The sequence below is a fragment of the Mobula birostris genome, chromosome 31, assembly GCF_030028105.1.
Source record: "Mobula birostris isolate sMobBir1 chromosome 31, sMobBir1.hap1, whole genome shotgun sequence".
NCBI lineage: Eukaryota > Metazoa > Chordata > Chondrichthyes > Myliobatiformes > Myliobatidae > Mobula > Mobula birostris.
The window spans coordinates 7,378,764-7,395,681 of NC_092400.1; positions in this window are offsets into that span (position 1 = coordinate 7,378,764).

Below are 16,918 nucleotides of genomic sequence, written 5' to 3' on the forward strand. Positions count from 1 at the left end.
TGGACAATAAATGCTGGTCGGTGTTGCCCTGTGACAGTCACAACCTGGGAATGAATGAATGACTAAAAAATGCTGGGGAATGGTGTACGGTGGTCTGCAGGTATTATCAGATTGATTGCCACGGGAGAGATAGATAATGGCAGTGAACTCGGTTTGGAGTTTGCTCCAGGTGTGAAGGACTTAAAGTGGACGAAAGAGAGATGGATACGAACCTGCCTCAACGGAGGAGCAACAGCGTGGGCTTACATTACTTAGCTTTTGAACCTGCTTTAGTGATAAATGTGGAATTGAATGGTATTGCACAAGTCCAGGATCCTTTATCCGTTATCTGCTGGATACACAGGGAATTCTCAGTGAGAATGGCTCACTTAATGCAATTTGTATAAAGTCCCTATTTCAATTGTGTTTAATTTATGATTGAAATTGGATTGTATACCACAGAGATCCATTTTTTTAATTGACTGAAATAGAAGCAGAAGGCTAGTGAAAGTAAATTTACAACAGAAATGGAGTGGGGGGGGGGAAACACTATTCAAACCTTTTGAGCACATATCTCGAAGATCATATTGTTTAACATGTTCTGCCCAGTGGCTTCACGGAGATGGAAGACAGAGAGACATTTAAAATGCTGCTATGTACATACACAGAGATTTTAGGCTAAAATACCCTGTGGATCAGATTTGGACAAAATACACTCTGAAAGGCATTTTTCTCCAACTAGAGAATACATGCAAGTAGCAACCTGCTGTTGAACTTATTCTCTGGGCCAAATGTCAGGCATAAAACCTGGAAGCAATTGCCTTATTATTCTGACAGGCAGAGTCCACAAAATGAAATGAAGAAATAAAACTAACCTGAGAAATCCATCAGCGTACAGTGAAATCTGTTAGGCTGAAAACTCTGAATGATGTATTAATAAGGCTACAGCACATAGACCTCCACATAAATTCCTTCCACATTTTAACTTAAATGTAATTTTTCAGGTTGTGAAATCTAGGCACAACATTAAATTTTCAAGAGCGATAGAGCCATCAGTCCTGGCAGCTCATATAATAATCCAGTGGGAAATTTTATATATTTTAGCCCCAGCACGAATTGACCAGTCTAATAGATTACAGTCCATTCCACTACTAGATTAGTCCATGCATCAGCATGAGACACTATTGGCTTACAGCTCATGTTTCAGTATTAAATAGAACTGATAGCAAAGTGACAATAATTGCACTCATTAATACACTAGTGCAACATTTAAAAGGATTTGCGGAGTAGTGAGACTGAGAAGGATCTGCTTGCAAGTGGCAATAAAAGATCCACCTAATGCGGAAGAATCTATGCCACTTGCTGTTGTGAAGCAGTGTAATGCATTTCTTTGCAAAGAGCTTATAACACATGGACATTATGCGAATTAAGAAAATCCACAGTCTAAATTGCTAAAGACGGATATTGTGATGCTTTTGCTTCCTGGATCCCTGAGAAGAGAAAATCATTTCAAAATAAACTTGCACCTCATTAGCTATATTTTTCTAATTCTCCACAGATCTTTTGACATTCATTTGCATTTATTTCTGTAACTGTTCACGAGATTTCTGACAACACACAGGATACAGACAAGCTGACCAAAATTGGTACTTGGATTTTACAACAGAAATAAAAAGAGGGGCATTTTTCAGAGATACGCTAAGTTTTGGGGTGAGAGAGCAGGAGACGTCTGACAGCAGAAGTGTTGAAAAGTATAGGTCGACACTAGAGGGCATTAAGAGTCAAGAAGGTTAAGGTGGTTTTTTTTTCCACACCGAGGGTGATTGGAATCTGGAACAAACTACCTGAGATCTTGAGGAAGGCAGGTACACTCATAACATTTAAAAGCTACGTGGACAGCACTTGAATTGCAAAGAGGCCAATGGATGCCAAGTCACTGGGAGTGTTTCAGGCAGAGATTAATAGGTGGTTGATTGGTAAGGGGTTTTAGGGGTATGAGAAGGTGGGAGAATTGGGTTGGTGAAAAAAAGGTCAGCCATGATTGATTGACAGCCATGTGACAGGCCAAATGGTCTAATTCTGCTCCTGGATCCTGTAACATGCCAAAGCATAGAAAGCTGTATACCACATGATGGTAAATAGGATTGGTACAAAATGTTCACTTAATAGATGACATCAATATGTTGGTCTGTTTTTATACTGTGTGAATGCAAGACCTTTTGACTTCTATCTTATTAACCTATGTTAAAAATAATGTGTGCACGGTATTTAATGGAACAAATACAGATGATTCTTATGAGGAAACCAGGAGGATATTGTTTTTGGAGCCATTTGGAGCTGTACTGTAGCTCTAAGGAGAGCATTTCCCGTCTGGCTTGTCTGCTTGTTAAACAACGTGTGCCACAGAAAAGCAAAGAGCCACGTTCAGGTAAACATTATGTGTTATGGTGGCTGAGGAAGGTGGGGGAAGATAAGGTATTGTGTTTCACAGATGGAGATCAGAATTTGGCAGGAAAGAATGTGAATGCGTGTCCAGTCAGGAGACAGGGGTTGGAGATTGGAGGGGGAGGCAGAAGGAGTGAGAGTTAGACATTATGAGAGAAATCAGTGTTTGGAGATAAGACCATAAGACTCAGGAGCAAAATTAAGCCACTCAGCCTATCAAGCTTGCTCTGCCATTTCATCATGGCTGATTTATTATCCATCTCAAACCCATTCTCTTGCCTTCTCCCCGTAATCTTTTATGTCTCAATTAACAAAGAACTTATCAACTTCTGTTTTAAATATACCCAATGACTTGGCCTCCACAGCCATCCGTGGAAATAAATTCCTCCTCATATTTGTTCTAAAGGGATGTTCTTCTATTCTGAGACTGTGCCCTCTGGTCCTAGACTCTCCCCTATTGAAAACATCCTCTCCATATCCAATCAAAACGGGCCTATGAATATTTAAGAGATTTCTATGAGATCCTCCCTAATTCATCTATCTAGTGTGTGTTGCTCTGGATTTCCAGCATCTGCAGGATCTCTTGTGCTTATAATTTATAGGGAATCTAGTATTAGGACTCCTACGTATTTTAGTACTTCAGATTTCTGAACTCACTCTCTGTTTAGAAAATAGCTTATGTCTTAATTCCTTCCACCAAAGCACTTATATTTCAGAATCAGAAACCGGTTTTAACATCACTGGCATATGTCATGAAATTCTCATCTATCATGATCTCTCTTGTTTGTCATGAAAATCATTGTCTTTGCTGTCACAATACATTGCATTACATAATAATAACTGTGAATTGTTATATTGAATAAATAGTGCAAAATTAAAAATAAAGTAGTGAGGTAGTGTTCATGGGTTCAATGTCCATTCGAAAATCTGAAGGCAAAGAGGATATAGTCTTCCTGAATTGGTGATTGTGTGCCTTTACCTTCTTCCTGATGGTAGCAATGAGAAGAGGACATGTCCTGGGTGATGTATTTCACCTTCCACTTCATTGCCCATTCTTTCCTTCTGCAGACTCCCTGCTTGCTTAACATTAAGTACTCCTCCACCAATCTTCTTATAATCTGCAAACCTGGCCACTAAGCTGTCAATTCCATCATCTAAATCATTAGCATATCACATGAAAAGAAGCAGACTGACCCGTACAGAACACCAGTGAACCAGACAAGGCCACTTTTATTCTCACTCTTTGCATTCTAACAGTCAGCCAATCTTCCAACGATGCTAGTATCTCTCCTGTAATACTATAGTCTTTTTTCTTGTTTAGCAGTCTCATGTGCATTATCTAGTCAAAAGCCTTCTGAAAATCCAAGTAAACAACATCAACAAACCTTTGTCTATTCTGTCTATTATTTAGACCAGAAGACCATAAGTCATAGAGCAAAAGTGCACCATTTGGCCCATCTAGACTGTTCTGCCATTCCACCATGGTTGATTTATTATCCCCCTAATACCATTCTCCTGCCTTTTCCCCATAACCTCTGACGTCCTGATTAACCAAAACATATCAACCTCTGCCTTAAATATACTCAATGACTTGGGCTGCACGGCCGACTGTAGCAATGAATTCCATAAATTCACCATCCTCTGGCTAAAGAATTTTTTCCTCATCTCTGTTCTTAATAGACATCCCTCTATTCTGAAGTTGTGCCCTCTGGTCCTAGACTCCCTCACTAAAGGAAACATCCTCTCTACCTCCAACCTATCCAGACCTTTAAATATTTGATAGGTTTCAAAGAGATCCCCCCCCCACCCCCATTCTTCTAAACTCCACTAAGTACAGGCCCAGGGTCATGAAAAGCTCTTCATATGCTAACCCTTTTGTTCCTCGGATCATTCTCATGAACCCCCTCTGGACACTCTCCATTGCCACCACATCTTTTCTTAGATAATGGACCTAAAACTGCTCATAATACTCCAAGTATGGTCTGATCAATACCTTATAAAGACTCAGCGTTACATCCTTGCTTTTATGTTCTAGTCCTCTCGAAATGAATGCTAAGATTTCATTTGCCTACCTTACTACCGACTCAGCCTGCAAGTTACCTTTAAGGAATTCTGCACAAGGGCTGCCAAGTCTCTCTGCATCTCCAACTTTTGAATTTTCTCCCCATTTAGAAAATACTGCACGTCTTTATTCTTTATACTTTATTGTCGCCAAAACAATTGATACTAGAACGTACAATCATCACAGCGATATTTGATTCTGCGCTTCCCGCTCCCTGGATTACAAATCGATAGTAAATATTAAAAATTTAAATTATAAATCATAAATAGAAAATAGAAAAATGGAAAGTAATATAGTGCAAAAAAAAAAACGAGAGGCAGGTCCGGATATTTGCAGGGTACGGCCCAAATCCGGGTCAGGATCCGTTCAGCAGTCTTATCACAGTTGGAAAGAAGCTGTTCCCAAATCTGGCCGTATGAGTCTTCAAGCTCCTGAGCCTTCTCCCGGAGGGAAGAGGGACGAAAAGTGTGTTGGCTGGGTGGGTCATGTCCTTGACAGCGTGCGGTGTAAAGTGAGTCCAAGGATGGAAGATTGGTTTGTGTGATGTTCTGCGCTGTGTTCACGATTTTCTGCAGCTTCTTCTGGTCTTGGACAGGACAACTTCCATACCAGGTTGTGATGCACCCTAGAAGAATGCTTTCTACGGTGCATCTATAAGTGCATGGCCTATACTATATTCCATCTGTCACTTCTTTGCTGATTTCCTCAATCTGTCCAAGTCTTTCTGCAGACACCTTCTTCCTCAAAACTACCTGCTCCTCCACCTGCCTTCGTATGGTTTGCAAACTTGGCCACAAATCCATCAATTCCTTCATCCAATTCATAAAGCATGAAAAGAAGCAGTCCCATTACCAACCCCTGCAGTACACCACTAGTCACAGGCAGCCAACCAGAAATGACCCCCCTTATTCCCACTCTTTGCCTCCTGCCAGTCAACCAATTTTCCATCTTTGCTGGTATCTTTTATGCAATTCCATGGACTCTTATTAAGCAGCCTCATGTGTGACACCTTGTCAAAGGCCTTCTGAAAATCCAAATAAACAGCATCAACTGATGCTCCTTTTGGCTATCCTGCTTATAATTTCCTCAAAGAATTTCAACAAATTTAGCAGGCAAGATTTCCCTTTAAAGAAACTATGCTGACTTTGGCCTATTTTGTCATGTCATGTACCCTGAAACCTCATCCTTAACAATACATGCTAACATCTTCCCAACCACTGAAGTCAGGCTAACTAGCCTACAGTTTCCTTTCTAAACACAAAATAATCTGCAGCTGCTGTGATCAAAGCAACACTTTCAGTACGCTGGATGAACTCAGCAGGTCGGGTAGCATCAGTTAGCAACGATGAGTCCACGTTTCAGGCCGGAACCTGATGAAGGGTTCCGGCCCGAAACGTTGACTCATCATTTCTAACTGATGCTGCCTGACCTGCTGACTTCATCCAGCGTACTGAAACAGTTTCCTTTCTTCTGCCTGCCTCCCTTCCTAAAGGCTGGAGTGACATCTGTAATTTTCCATTCCTCCAGAAAGAATTTCCTCAAAGAATTCCAACAGGTCTGTCATAGAGTCATAGAACAGTACTGCATCTAATGCATGGCAAACAATTAATATGCCCAGTCCCAATGGCTTTTCACCTGGACTCTAGCCTTCCACACCCCTCCCATCCACGTACCTATCCAAATATCTCTTAAATGTTGAAATCAATCCTGCATCCACCACTTGCATTGGTAGCTCATTTCACATTCTCACACCCTCAGAGTGAAGAAGTTCCCCTTCATGTTCCCCTGAAACATTTCACCTTTAACCCTTAACCCATGACCTCTAATTCTGGTCTCACCCAAACCTAGTGGAAAAAGCCTGCTTACACTTACTGTATCTATACTCCTCATAACTTTGTATACCTCATATACTTCAAATCTCCCCTCATTCTCCTATGCTTCAGGAAATAAAGTCCTAACCTATTCAACCTTTCCCTATAACTCAGGTCCTCAAGTCCTGGCAACATCCTTGTCAATTTTCTCTGCATTCTTTCAAACTTATTGATATCTTTCCTGTAGGCAGGTGACTAGAATTGCACTCAATATTCCAAATTCGGCTTCACCAACGTCTTATGCAATGTGAACATGACATCCCAACTCCTGTATTTAATACTTTGATTTATTAAGGCCAATGTACCAAAACCTCTCTTTACGACCCTATCTGTGATGTTACTTTCAAAGAATTACGGATCTATATTTCCAGATCCTTCTGCTCCATCACAATCCTCAATGCCCTACTGCTCATTGTGTAAGTCCTACGCTGGTTTGTCCTCCCAAAGTGCATTACGTCACACTTGTCTTTAAATTCCATCTGCAATTTTTCAGCTGGTCCAGATTCTGCTGCAAACTTTGATAGCCTTCCTCGCTATCCACCACACCCGTAATCTTGGTGTCATCTGTAAATTTGCTGAGCCAGTTGACCACTTTAACATCTAGATTGTTCATACAGGTGACAAACAACAGTAGACCCAGCACTGATCCTGACAGCTCATCACTAGTCACAGGCCTTCAGCCAGAGAGGCAACCATTTATTACCACTCTTTAGATTCACCCACAAAGTCAATGTCTAATTCAATTTACTACTTAATCTTGAATGCCAAGTGACTAAATCTTCATGACCAACCTCCCATGTGGCACCTTGTCAACGGCCTTCATCAACATTTCCAGTAACTTCCTCAAAAAACTTTATAAGATTGGTTCAACAAAACCTACCACACACAAAGCCATATTGACTATCCCTAATCTGTCTCTGGCTATCCAAATATATATCCAGTCCCTTAGAATACCTTCCAATGACTTGCCCATTACTAATGTCAAGCTCACTGACTGATAATTTTCCGGCTTATTCTTCGAGCCTTTCTTAAACAATGGACAACATTAGCTATTGTCCATTTTTCCAGCATCTCACCTGGTTTAAATATCTCTGCTAAGACCCCTGCAGTTTCTGCACTGAGCATCCACAAGGTATGAAGGAACACCTTGTCAGGCCCTGGGGAAAAATCCAGCCTAATTTGCTTCAAGACTGCAAACACTGCCTCCTCTTTCAGTTGTATCTGGTTCATGCCCTCAGTGCACAAAATTCTCTCACCTGCTCTGATATCATTCCCTAACAGGAGATCTACCATTACTCTCTCTCTAGTTGGACTTCCATATATTGATTAAGGAAACTTTCCTGAACACATTTTACGAACTCCATCCCATTTAGCCCTGCTGCAAAAAAACACAAGGTGATTTTAAATTTCCACATATTGACTGGGACAAACTGTATGTGAGTCCCAGTCAATTTGTAGAAAGTTAAAATCACCTTATATTTCTTGCAACAGTCTGTGATCTTTGAGGAAATCCTTTAAGGAAACCATGCTGACTATTTTATTCTCTGCCTCCAAGGACCCCAAAACCTCATCCATAGTAATGGACTCTAACCTCTTACTAACCTACAAATGACCTAAAATTTCCTGTCTTTTGCTCCCTCCCTTCTTAAAGAGTGGAGTAAACTATGTATTGGTTTATATACTCAGTGGCTACTTTATTAAGTACAGCTGTTCATTAATGAAAATATCTGATCAGCCAATCATATTGCAGAAACTTAATGCCAACATGGTCAGGAGGTTCATTTGTTGTTCAGACCAAACATCTGAATGGGGAAGAAATTTGATCTAAGAGATTTTGACTGTGGAATGATTGCTGGTGCCAGACGAGGTAATTTGAATATCTCCAAATCTGCTAATCTCCTGGGATTTTCACTCGCAAAAGTCTTTAGGGTTTACAGAGAAAAACAAGAAAAAAAGGCCAGTGAGTGGCAATTCTGTGGGCGTAAATACTTTGGTTAATAAAAGAGGTCAGAGGAGAATGGTAAGACTGGTTCAGGTTGACAGGAAGGAGACAGTAACTCAATAACCACATGTTACCACAGCGGTGTGCAGAACACATTGAACCTTGAAGTAGATAGGTTACAACAGCAGAGGTCCATGAACATACACTCAGTGGCCATTTTATTAGGTACAGGGGCTACCTAATAAAATACCCACTAAGTATGCAATGCTATACAAGTATTTAGCTTATTGAACTGGTATTTTTCATGTTCTACTTCCTACTGTTCCCAGATCTCAGGATACCAGATTAAGTAAATTCAACAAAAGAATTGATTAACCTCCAGGAGCATCCACCTTCTTAAGGGTGATTGGTGGGCTGCCTCTGCTAGTCTGGAATTAAAACTGAAAGCTGGGGCTCTACTTTCACATGTAACAGCCTAAAACCCATTAAGTCCAAATTCACCCAAAAGTTACATTAAAATTGAGCCTCATATATCTGTGTAATTTTTATGTTTCTGATCGTCAGGGTCATAGAATCACACCACACAGTATCAGGCCCTACAGTCCATCAAACCAACACCAATCACCAAATGGCATTTTACAGAAAATTCTACACTAATTCCATTTTTTTATTCTTCTCATCCATTCCTCCCATTTTCTGCAACGTAGCTGAGTAGGGGGCACTTAACTCACACATCTTTGGGAAGTGGGAGGGAACACACACACACACACACACACACACAGTATCTGAGGTCAGGATTGAACCAAAGCCTCTGGCATTCTCCTGGTTGCACATTTGTGCTGCCCGAAATGAAAAAAAGTTGATCCGGCAGCATTTCAGTTATTTATTGTTTGTGTTTCTTCATTTCAGGCATAGATTGCCGTGCTGCAAGTCATTTTCAGCCAGGCTTCTACCGAATATTGACGCCAGCTGCGCCGCGTATGACGAAGAGGTGCCTGTTCGAAGCAGAGAGCTCTGCCCATACTAAACCAGAGAATGACACTGGCAGGTTAAGGCAGACTGAAGAGGAATGTCCATGGTGACTCCCGTGTCTGCAGCTGAATCCGAGATTGAGTCCTTCAAAGTCAACGAAAGCAGAAAAGTGGAGTTGAGCAAAGTAATGATCTGGATACTGAAGAGGACAATGATATTAAGCATGCAATGAATAAATTATAAACTGGGACCGCTCCAGATTTCTAAGCAATTGATCTGTTTGTGGACTGTCAAAGCTGTTATTGTTCTGTAATAATCTCCTCTGTGTGCTTGTTCATTTCAACCTAATGTGGGGGGAATTGTCTATTCACATTAGGAACTGCAAAAATAAGTAGCAGATCTAATAACAGCTCCTTTGCAATGTCACAACGCTGTGTTGAAAATAATTGGTAATCAGGTAGTTTGCAACGTGAAAAGCTTTGTCATGTCAGCAGTCACGTAAGGATTGCTTTTGCTTATCACGTTGGCAATGGTGTATCGATCTATATATTTAGCTTGGCGATGCTAAGTCAGAGGACTGAATTGAACATTAATTGGTAAAATACACAGCTGTGCAATAAATTACAGCAGTGGGCCATCAATTTCAAATACTTTCCTTCCCAAATAAATCTACTAAAAAGTTCAATAAAGGAGAACTTTGCTTATCCACTGAATAAGTAGAATCTACCTGAAAGACATTAGATAAACCCTGACAGCCTTCAGAATAGATACATTTGTAAGTTTTGTTTCAAGATGTCACCATCCTGCTTTCCAAAAGTTCAAAGGTTCATTTATTATCAAAGTATGCATAAAGTATACAACTCTGAGATCTGTCTTCTCCAGATAGCCACGAAACATGAAAAACAACAGACATCAGTTCAGAGAGGTACAGCAAACCCACTGCCCCCACATAAAAAAGAATGGTAACTGATCATCAACCCTTCAAACAGCCCTCCCCATGCACGAAACGTAATAAGAACATTGGCCCCCAAATCCTCCCCCCCCCACATAAATTACAACAAGAACATCGGCTTCCAAATCTCCTCTCCCCACACAAAAAAATGAACAAAAATAACACAAGAGCATTGACACCCTAAACCTTTGCCCCTACACAAACCACTAAAAAATGCATCACCACCCCCCACACAAAGAACAGGTGAAAACACAGAATATAAAAACTATTAGACTGAAAAAAAGCCCACAGCCCAAATCCATAAATGCAGAAAACCTCAGTAATATCCACCAACATCTTTGAAAGAGGGAGACCCAGAGATTCATCCATTGAAATGAACAAACTCTAAATAAATGCCTTCTTTGAATTTGGACCACTCTAAGAACTGCCATCATGAAGCAATGAAATGCACTTATTTAAATCTCCCTGTTTAGTAATGGGGCCAGAGCCTTCACTGACATTTCGGATGAATGCATTCAGTTTTCAGACATTAACTTGGATAGACAGCGCTTGTGAATGAGTACAGCCTTAATAGATGCAGATTCAATCCAGAGGCTTGAACCATGTCTTCTGCAGTTTCCTGACACCAAGAAAATATTTGCAAAATCATCACAGTCTTTTGAATGCAAAAAAATAACGTTCATTGTCCTTCAAATGACAGGCACAATGTAAAATGCATTATTTAAATAACTGCACAACTCTACTGTTCTAATTGTGTCAGCCATCTCTTTACATGGCTTTTAAGCTCACTGAGTTTAAGATGAAGTAACACACACAAAACTCAGCAGGCCTGGCAGCTTCTTAGGAGGGGAATAAACAGACGACGTTTTGGGCCGAGAACCTTCGGCAGGACTGGAAAGGAAGGGGGAAGAGGTCTGTAAGAAGCAAACTTACTTTTACCTTGGGCCATGCATGGTTGTGATCCTGATGAAGTCAGACTACGAGATTTGCAAGGTGCATGTCAATAGAAAGATGTGCGAGTTTAGTGAATGCAGGAGGTAAATATTTTCACAAATTCTGATTAACCAGACGACTCTCAGTGCAAATTGAAGTGCATTTGTCTGTTAATTCCCCCTAGAGATCATAATTCCTTGCTATGGTTAACTGTGATCAGGACCATTGTTGACTGTATGTTGAACCTTATAGAGTTAACTGGATGTCATAGTGCTGGAAGATAATGATTAAGTTAAATGTCCGGTTTTTAGACACAGCCCTGGAATGTGATGCAGTATGAGGTACTGCACTAAACCTTGGAACTCTCAATCTCTCTGAGGAGCAAGCACCGTAATTCCTGAGGGAAAGGGTGGTAGAGTAAGAAAAAGATATTTGACTCCGCTCTTTCTGGCTCTGTCATGAACTCTTGCTTCTTTTCCATCTATACCTTGTGTAAAGAAGCTTCCTCTTTCTGAATTACTAGTGAAGATTCTACAGCACCTTTTCCTCCTTTATCCCTTTTGGCCTTTTGGCAGGACATACACTTCCAAGGACTCTACAACTCATGTTCTGTATATTATTTATTTATTTTTGCATGACTTGTCTTCTTTTGCACATTGGTTGTTTGTCAGTCTTTGTTTCTGTATAGTTTTTCATAAATTCTATTGTATTTATTTTCCTGTAAATGCTTGTAAGAAAATCTGTCTCAAATATATGGTGACATATACGTACTTTGATAATTAATTACTTTGGTTTTGACTGTACCTGGCCCCCAAGAGGACCACAGACTTGTTGTTGGGTTTGGAGGCTTGCATGCCTCAGTGACCTGGAGAGCTATGCTGGCTGGAGTCAGGGCTTTGTGCTTTGGCTCTTGGTAGGGTCACCCATGCCGAATAAGTGAAAGGGTAGAGAACAGACTAAATGCCAGCAGCATAACAGGCAGTAGGTACGTAAATACTGTACCTGAGTCCCTGTGAGTGCTATCACTCTCTCAGCATCAGCTTCTTGTCATGTCTCCTCAGACCTGCGTTTCATGAACACTTCATTAGTCCGAGTCGAGGGTGAGTCAAAGCAGAGTGTAGTATTAATGACCTTATTACCCAGACCTCTGGCCAACAGTCATGCAGCTGATAGAATTGCTAATGCACAGATTCTGCAACCCAGCTTAACTTCTGACTTTTCGTCTCATCTATGTTCACTCCTCTCTGTGATCACATGGGATTCCTCTGATTCCCTCCCAGACCTCAAAGACATGCTGGTTGGGAGGTATACAGCCCCTGCTTTGTAGGTGAGTGGCCAAATAGAGCATATACCATAGAGCAGTACAAGGACAGGTCGTGATGTTATGCCATCAAGCTAATTAAGCTAATGGCACTCAATTAAATGATAACCCTCCTGCCTGCACATGTCAATACTCCTCCATTCTCTGTGTATTCATGTGCCTATCTAAGAACCTTTTAAATGCCTTTGTTGTATCTGCGTCCACTACCATCCCAGGCAATGCATTCCAGGCATCCGCCATTCTGTAAAACCCTTGCCCTACACATCTCTTTTGACCTTTCCCCCCTCACCATAAAATACATTTCGACCCCGTGGAAAAGGTATGGTCTGTCTACTGTATGGTCTGTCTACTGTATCAGTGCCTGTCACAATTCTATAAATTTCGATTAGGTCTCCTCTTAACCTTCACGGCTTCAGGATCTGGGGATGGTTGATAGCAATGTGGGGAGAGTAAAATGGGGTTAGTGTAGGGTTTACGTGCACTTGAACTCAGTGAGCTGAAGGGCTGCATTTAACGCTCCATAGCTTTATGAGCAGTCCATTCTCTCTGCTAGCTCAACAATGCTTCATATGCTTGCCCTCAATAGTCAGGCCATTGAGTATATGAGCAGAGAAATCATGTCACAGCTGTGTAAAACTTACAAATATCAATCCACATTTAGAGTATCATGTGCAGTGCTGGTCATTTCACCATTGGAAAGATATGGAGGCTTTTGAGAAGGTGCCAAGGATGTTTACCAGAATGTTGCCTAGATTAGAAAGTATGAGAGAGTTGTTGGACAAACTTGGATTTTCTCTGGAGTGTTGGCGGCTGAGGGGGACATCACAGAAATATATGACATTATGAGAGGCAAGAATAGGATTGGTAGTCATAATCTTTATTCTCAAATATCAATTACTAGGGGACAAAGGTTAAAGGAGAGAGAGAGACTAAGTTTACCAAAGAGGTTAATGGAAGATTTTTATTTTAACACAGGGAGTTTCAGGTACCTGGAACAGACTGACAGGGAAAATGGTAGGAGCAGATATCACAGCAGTGTTTAAGAGACAGGTATTTGAACAGGCAGGAGCAGAGTGATAGAGATAAAGTGTAGACAGATGGGATTAGTTAGACTGGTATCATGCTTGGTGCAGACATGGTGTGTCAAAGGACCTGTTCCTGTGTACTGTTCAACGTCCTGAACCTTACATCCCTGAATCTGGGTAGGAGAAAGAGGACTTCGGCTGAGGCTCTCTAACAAGTTGAACACATTCTGCACAGTGGAAAGTTTGATGTCTAGTATGAAAGTAAATTCCAATAAAAGTGGTAAAAGTAATCTTGGACGACAAACGGCATTACCTTACTACCAAGTTTGATGGACTTGCTAACAATAGCCCTGAATCTGTTGATCAGTGAAGGTATTTTTCCTTTAACACATGCTCTTTCTTCTGGCTCTTTGCTCTCAAATTAATTTTCTTTATTTATCTAACTGCTCTTTGACAATGACTGAAGAAGAGCAACTATAAAATGCTAAGTGCTCCATTCATACCAATTACCTCAAGTCAGTAAAGAGCAATCCGGCGGTATAATGTTACATCTACATACATTCCACATGATTAGTACAATTGTAATATAATCTTGTAGCCTGCACAAAAGAGAGACTCAAAAACACTTATATGCCTTGCACATCAGGTTAAGCAGAGAATTAGGTCATGGAAGTCATATTTGAAAACCTCAAAATTCAGCAAGGCATTACAAGATTTAAATACGGCTGGACTGAACTACAGTGTAATATGGGTCATGAATCAAGGTTAGTATCCTACATCATTTGCATAACAAAAATGTTAATCACAAGAGGGGGTAGGGGAGGGCAAGGAGTATGAGTTGCAAGTGATAGGCTGGCAAATAACTAAATTAAATAGGCTGAAAATGATTAAGGAAAAATACTGCCTTGTTTTTGTGGTCACATGAACCCGGCACAACGTGTCGTGCTGACATCAATCTCCCTGCAGAATTAATTCTTGCATTCCTAACTAACACATGGGATAGATTTTGCACAGGTAAAGAGTACCTAGTAACTACACCCTTGAGGCACAATGGAAAGGGAGGGGGAAGGAGCCAGAATAAGAAGGTGGGGGAGGGGAGGAGTACAATCTGGAAGGCAACGGTGAAGCCAGGTGAGGGCGAAGGTAGGTGGGTGAGGGAGAGGTATAAAGTGAAAAGCTGGGTGACGATAGTAACTTTCTCCCCCTGCTCCTTCTTTCTTTTTCCATTCCCCATTCTGGCTCCCCCTTACCTCTTCCCCTTATCTGCCTTTGATACTACCTTACTTGCTGAGTCCCTCCAGCAGCTTGTACGTGTTACTCTGGTTTTCCAGCATCTGCAGAACCAGTTGTTTCTTATTTATTTCACCTGCTCAAGAAGTAAACGTGCGTAGCCTGGATTTTGGGGAAGGCAATGACGATGGGACATGCCGCATTCTGCAAACACAGCTGAAGCTACACTGGTGCCTTGACTGGTATTGCTTTCTGTCAGCTGCTTGGCTGTAGACTATGCTGGACATCGCAGTTTGTTGCACACCGCTGCATGCATGTTACACGTGTTCTGACAAGAGGAGAATTAATTTCACCAAGTCATTATTTTTCCCTCATCCCCGGTTCTGAACGGAAACATTTAACACTCTTTCTCTTTTGCACAGGTGCTGCCTGACCTGCTGAGTTTTCCCAACATTTTCAAGTTTAGTTTCTGACTTCCGGCATCTGCATTCTATTTTTGATTTCCCCTTAATTATTGTGGCTGAGAAGGCACGTCAGACATTGAATGAACTCCGGAAAGGGAATCAAAACTTTACTCTCACAGGTGTTGTAAAGTCAGTTTTTCCAAAAAGAAGATTCTTGCCTCGGAACTTTTACTGAAGAGATTTTATTATCAAAGCACATATATGTCACTATATACAAAACTAAGGTGAATTTTTTTGTGGGCATACTCAATAAATCCATCGAATAATATCCATAATGTAATCAATGAAAGACCACCCAATTTGGGCATTCAGAGTGTAGAAGACAACAAACTGTGCAAATACAAAAAGATAGAAATAATAATAATAATAATAACAACAACGATAAATAAATAAATAATAAATATTGACAACATGAGATGAAAAGTCCATGGGCTGTGAGAACATTTGAATGGTGAGGCAAATGAAGTTGAGTGAAGTTGGTCCAACAGCCTGATGGTTCAAGGGTAGTGACTACTCCTGAACCTGATGGTGTGAGTCCTGAGGTTCCTACACGTTTTTCCTGATGTCAACATAGAGAGGAAAGCATGTCCTGGGTAGTAGGGTGTCCCTGATGACGAATGCTGCTTTCCTGCGACAGCATTTCATGTAGATGTGCTCAATGAGGTGGATGGACTGGGCCATACCCACTACTTTTGTAGGATTTTTCATTCAAGGGCATTGGCGTTTCCATACCAGGCTGTGATGCAGCCAGTCAAAATACTCTCCATTATACATCTATAGAAGTTTATCAAAGTTTTAGATCCCATGAAATGAAGCTTCAAGGTCACTAAAGGCACACCGATGACTGTCATTCAGTACCAAGCATCACGCTGCTTTGGCAATATTGTCCATCAACCTGAACTTCCACTGTAGTCCAGCAAGAAGACAATGCCTGCAATTTGCAAATTGTTCTCTACGGGTAATTAATGCAAGCTACAACTGCAGTACAAGAAAAGCCTTGGCTATGTTGTGCCTGAATAGTAGACTACAGATCACTCTGCACACTCACTGCTTTCCCTTTTCTTTGAGCTCATCATATTTCAGGTGCCTCACATTGGGGACAGTTTCCTTAGCACAAGCATGGTAGCTCCTTCAAAAGGCAACCTCTCACTGCTATCAATGGTAGGTAAAGTTAACCTTCGAAGGGTGCTCATACCTCCTACATGACCGGTACCCACACGATCACAAATAAAAGGAAAACTGAAAATACAGCTCCCATACTTCCTCAGATGCCAACTAGTTCAGGGTCTCCTTTGGTACAAGTTACAAAAGCAAAAACCAAATTGCTTTCACGCCAGGGTGAGATTAAGTGGGTAGATGCCCTAGTGTAATTTCTGAGGAATGGCAGGAGATTCAGAATCTGTCACCAGACCCCATGGGGAGAACAACAGCAGAAACTACAGCAAACACCTACAGTATAACTGTCAGCAAAAGCTGGCTTTTCCACAATCTCCCGGAAGCCACAAATGTCCCAATCTTTATACAACATGCCCAAGTTCCATGTGAAGCTGCCAACAATCCACATGACAAAACCGGCTACACTGTATGTGTGGTACTTGTCAATTAAATAGGCTCATTTAGATGACTGTGCTGCAGCTTTTAAGGCTTAGACCTGTACGTGATTGATATTCAATTCTTTTTTATTGCTTCAATTAAATTACTTATTTTTTCTAAATGCTTGTT